The following is a 6,411-nucleotide window of genomic DNA, read 5'->3' on the forward strand; positions in this document are numbered from 1 at the left end:
CAACAGTCATGAGAGTCAAAATCAGGTTTCGTAAAGGTAGAATCACCCAGCTCTGTATCACTAAAATCAAAGTTCTACTTTCGAGCCCCGAAGTCGTTTCTTAACAAGGATCACAGAAATTTTATTTTGTCCAAGTGAAATGTTCCTTATGCACTTTTACGCAATTCTTTTTGTTTTAAATGGATGGCATATTCATGTTCCATGCTTTCTCTTTCTTTTAGAATTCTAGGACTATTCATTAGTGTTACTTTCAATTTTTTTTCCTGGAAGCATCTTCTAAGAGAGGCTTTACTGCCATTAGGCAAATTAGTTTGGAAAACTAGTGCTCAATTATCTTCACAAAATACCTGCAGATTTGATCCAAATCGCTAATATAATTCATCAATTTATCTATAGCATGCTCAAACTACTACTCCGAATTTATCTGCTTGAATTTCTTTGCTATGAAGCTAACATGTCAAAAAATATATTGAATCAAATATTAAGCCCGTGCTCAGCACGGGCATCCCATATCTAGTCTCTTTAGAAACGGTGATGAAATTGAAATTGGAACCATTCTTATCACCCAACTTGTCTTCTCCCCACAATATTATATATTATATCTCGAATATTGTGTAATACTTATTTATGTATATACACTTTACTATAAATTAAAGGTAGACTATATTAAAATTGTTCTATGCATTTTTGCAAAGTGTTAATTAATATTTATATATTGTATAGTTATATATAATATACTATATATATATATATATATATATATATAAATAAATTTTTATATATTGTATAATAACATATATATTTGTATTATTAATACTATATAGATGATGAAAGGATGAAAGAATAGAGAAATTTTCATCCGAAATTATGCAACGTGAGTCCCTATTTTTATGGAGGATGTAGCGTGGGTATGAGATAGTGTTATAATGGTATCCTAATGTATTTATAGTGATAATTAATGATTAATAAATAAAAAAAATTAGGAGCTAATTATGGGATACGTTGCAAATTAGAATTCCCCTTTATTAGGAAATCTACCTTTTTTAGTGTATATATTTTAACATTTGTTGTAGAATATGTTATTCTATTACTAGTTGTAGATTATGAAATATTTTTAGAATCTATAAGTAATTATGAAAATCTCCCTTTTCTTAAACTTCATTCCGATTCAAACCGTCACATAAATTAAAACAGATTGAATAGTAGATTAACTAATCAAAACAACACAGGACAAGCATGAGTTGGTGCATGTGGCACCGTAGAACGTGTTGCGGGAGGATCTACCAAAACGGGCTCACAGTACAGAAGATTAAGGAAAACTAAGAAACTAAATCAATACAAAGAGAAGGCACAAAAAGGACCCCAATAAAACTAAGGCTGGAATAAGAAAGGCATTATGGAACAAGAAAGGTGTTATAAAATATAACTCAAAGTAACAATATGAAACAAGAAAAAACAAGCTAAGAGATATATGAAGAAAGAGAGAAAAGATTCTTATTTCTTCTTCAATTGTGTGTATTTTCCTATCTATTACAAGGCCTTTATATAGGCATAAAAAGTGAAGAAAATGTGTCATTGAATATGTCATTAAACATAGAAAATATGTCATTGAATATGTCATTAAGCATTTGAGATGAAGATCATGGAGGAAGAGTAGACATCTACCATAATTTGATATTTCTTATAGCACTCCCCATTGGATGTCCATAGATAATGTGCCTCGTTAAAACCTTATTAGAAAACAAATCCTAGTGAAAGAAAAAGAATACACATATTTAGTAATATGCTTTTTGGTTGCCTCATTAAAAACCTTGCAAGAAAAATCCAGTGGGACAAAACCTTGTAAGGTAAAAAATAGTACAACGTATATTAACTCCCCTTGATGAGAGCATCAGTTCACATACTTGAGCCTTTGCATCCCAATTTTGTACACTAGTTTCTTGAAGGTTGACGTCGGTAGAGATTTGGAGAATAAATTAGATATATTATCACTTGAACGAATCTGTTGCACATTGATATCACCATTCTTTTGAAGATCATGTGTAAAAAATAACTTTGGTGAAATGTGCTTTGTCATATTTCCTTTTATGAATCCTCCCTTCAATTGGGCTATGCATGATGCATTATCTTCATACAAAATTGTGGGTAGTTTGTCACACTTAAAACCACATTTGTCTCGAATAAGATGTATTATAGATCTCAACCAAACACATTCTCGACTTGTTTCATGAATAGCAATTATCTCAGCATGATTAGAAGAAGTAGCCACGATTGATTGCTTAGTCGATCGCCAAGATATGGGCAGTGCCTCCACATGTAAACACATATCCTGTTTAAGATCGAGTCTTGTGTGGGTCAGATAAATACCCAGCATCGTCATAACCAACAAGATCGGGATTACAATCATTGCCAAAAAATAAGCCCATATCGATAGTCCATTTTAGATACCACAATATGTGTTTGATTCCATCCCAATGTCTCTTTGTAGGAGTAAAGCTATATCTTGCTAAGACATTAACTAAAAAAGTTATGTTAGGCCTTATAGTGTTAGCAAGATACATTAGTGCACCAATTGCACTAAGATATGGTACTTCAAGACCAAGAAGCTCTTCATTCTTTTCTTGAGGTCGGAATGGGTCCTTATTCACATCAAGTGATCGAACAACCATCGGAGTACATAATGGATGTGCTCCATCCATGTAAAATAGTTTCAATACCTTTTTTATGTAGGCAGATTGATGAACAAAAATCCCGTTTGCCAAATGTTCAATTTGCAAACCGATACATAATTTTGTCTTTTCGAGATCTTTCATCTCGAATTCTTTCTTTAAATAATCGATTTCCTTTTGGAGATCTCTAGGAGTTCCAATAAGGCTTATGTCATCAACATATACGACAAGTACAACAAACTCCGATGTTATTTTATTTATAAAAACACATGGACAAATGGAATCATTTATATAACATTCATTTAATAAATATTCACTAAGGCGGTTATAGCATATTCTTCATAATTTCTTTAGACCATACAAAGATATTTGTAATTTGATTGAAAATATTTCCCTGGACGTTGAATTATGTGCGTCGAGCATTTTAAATCCTTCAAAAAGTTTTATGTATATCTCATTATCAAGTGAGCAGTAAAGGTAGGCTGTAATCACATCCATTAAATGCATGTCAAGATTTTCATGGATAGCAAGACTAATGAGATAACGGAACGTTATAGCATCCATAACATGAGAATACGTCTCTTCATAATCGACACCAGGCCTTTGTGAAAATCCTTGTGCAACAAGGCATGCCTTATATATTTGTACCTCATTTTTCTCATTCTTTTTATGTACAAAAATCCATTTATAGCCAACAGGTTTAACACCATTAGGTGTTTGGACTACAAACCCAAAAACTTCACGTTTCGCAAGTGAATCCAACTCAGATTGGATTGCTTCTTGCCATTTTGGTCAATCACGTATTTGTCGATATTCTCCAACGGATTGAGGTTCAAGATCCTCATTATCTTGCATAATCCTAGATGCAACATTATATGCAAAGACATAATCCACAATTTTATTTAATCGATTCAAATATGTCTCAATATCGATTGGGTTTATTGATAGTTCCTTATTTTCTTGAGTCTCAGGATCATTAATTTCTTCATGAATTTCAGGATTGGTTAAATCATGGGTTTCTTTATGAGACTCATTCGTAGTGTGATCTTCATCATTTATTTTCTTTTTTTCTAGGATTTCGATCCTTAGAACCCAACGGTCTGCCACGCTTTAGGCATGCTTTTGACTCATTAGCTATGACACTAGAAGATTGTCCAACAGAGACATCAATACGGATTGGAACATTCTCTGCAGTGATATGTGATTTCGTTATCCTTTTCAGAACCGTAAATGCATCTGGCATTTGATTTATTATTTTCTACAAATGGATAATCTTTTGCACCTCTTTTTCACAAATAGAGGCACGTGGATTAAGATGAGACAATGATGTATTTTTTCACAAAATTTCACGTTTGGTTTCACCAATTTCTCCCCCTAATTTTGGGAAAAATACCTTATCGAATCGACAATCTGCAAATCGAGCAGTGAACAAATCTCCCGTTAATATTTCAAGGTAGCGAATAATGGAGGGCAATTCAAACCCAACATATATTCCTAACCTTCTTTGGGGACTCATCTTTGTGCGATATGGCAGTGCTACAGGCATATATACGACGCATCCAAAAATTCTTAGATGGGATATATTAGGTTCATGACCCAAAACTAATTACAACGGAAAATATTTATGATACTTTGTCGGTCTGAGAGGAATTAGCATTGTTTCATGCAAAATGGCATGACCCCAAACAAATGTGGGTAATTTTATTTTCATGAGTAACGGTCTTGCTATCAATTGCAGATATTTAATCAAAGACTCTGCAAGGCCATTTTGAGTGTGAACATGAGCTACATGATATTCCACTTTTAGCCCAATTCATAAGCAATAATCATTAAATGCTTGGAAAGAAAACTCAGCAGCATTATCAAATCGAATAGACTTAATTAGATTATCGAGAAACTGTGCCCGAAATCGAATTATTTGTGCCATTAATTTTGCAAACGCCAGGTTGCGAGACGACAATAGGCACACATGAGACCATCTAGAAGATTCGTCTATTAAGACTATAAAATACCTAAACAACCCACTAGGTGGGTGAATACGTCCACAAATATCCCCTTGTATACGTTCCAAAAACGAAGGGAACTCAATCCCAACCTTTGTTGGTGATGATCCACTAATAAACTTTCCTTGATAACAAGAAGTGCAAAAAAATTTATTATTTAAAAGAATCATTAAATTCTTTAATGGATTCCTATTTGAGTTCTCTATAATTCGTTTAATCATAATTGATTCGGGATGTCCCAATCGATCATGCCAAAGTACAAAAGTATTGGAATTAGTAACCTTTTGGTTTACGATAGAATGTGCCTCAATTGCACTAATTCTTGTCCTATACAGGCCACAAGATAAAGATGGGAACTTCTCAATAACCCTTTTCTGGCCAAAGATATTCTTGGTAACGATGAGATATTAGATATTATTCTCATTTATTGTCTCAATATGAAATCCATTTCGGCGAATATCTTTAAAACTCAACAAGCTCCTCTTGGACTTGGAGGAGAACATTACATTCTCTATAATAAGTATTGTTCCCTTAGGCAGAGTTATAGTAGCTCTTCCAGAACCTTCAATTAATTTTGTACTACCATATATTCATCAACATCTATATGGTGAATATCTCTTTTAAAGAGAAAGTTATACCATTATGGTCATGGTCAAAATTAGATGCAAGATCTGTTTCTTGCATTATTGTTGTCCTTTAATAATCACATTACCAAAATATTTTAGCGTACAATAGGTATGTGACCAATGACCATTCATGCCATAATAATGACATTATTTTCTTATTTCATCTCAAACCCCCTTCTCGAGGTGAGTGTGGTATATTTACTACCAGTGGCACGTTCATATTCTTGCAAGAATGAATATGTATTCATAATGATTATCACATTATTTTCACATTCACTTCAGGAACGAAGCATAATAATTCATGCGTGCTTTATAAAATCTCATGTCGTATCAATGACAAACATCACTTTCACAAAGTGAAGGATTATTTTGAGAGCCATTATTATTCTCATTACCATAATGATGACGATTATAATTTCATCCATTACCACGTCCACATCCATTCATACCTCCACAGTATCATCATGTATTATTTTAGACTTATGGGACGGGTTTCCACTATTGATGGCTGTTGAATTTAATTTGCATATGCGAACTTTCATTAATTGAACTCAATCAAATAAAAAGTATCAAGCAAATATAGAGAAACACATGATCAATTAAAATCTACATGTCCTTTGTGATAATTATCTCACTTTAAGATGGAAGAGATATGTGATAAAATAGAAAGAAAAAATATGTGCTCTCTCAAAAGTCTTCACTTTGTGTTTCTTAATATTAACAAATAGGAACATAATACTTGTTACAGAAAAAATATTTATCGTTCTTTATACCAAAAATTCTTACATGGTTTGATAAACTTTCAAGAAAAACTTTTTCGTAAAGCAAGTTTGTTTATGTATGGAAACATAAATAGCAAAGTGTAAAGAAACTTGAAAACTAATTAGAAAAGGATAATCATGATGACCGAATATATGATGGCGTTATACACCTTATACCGTCATCGTTCTTATCGTATTATTAATATTAAATGACGCTACCGGCACTGGCCGCATCTTAACAACTCAGTTAGCTAGAATTTCGTGCTAATAACGTGTTATAAAATATAACTCAAAGTAACAATATGGAACAAGGAAAAACAAGCTAAGAGATATATGGAGAAAGTGAAGAGAT

This window comes from Nicotiana tomentosiformis, chromosome 8 (genome assembly GCF_000390325.3).
Source record: "Nicotiana tomentosiformis chromosome 8, ASM39032v3, whole genome shotgun sequence".
Classification (NCBI taxonomy): Eukaryota; Viridiplantae; Streptophyta; class Magnoliopsida; order Solanales; family Solanaceae; genus Nicotiana; species Nicotiana tomentosiformis.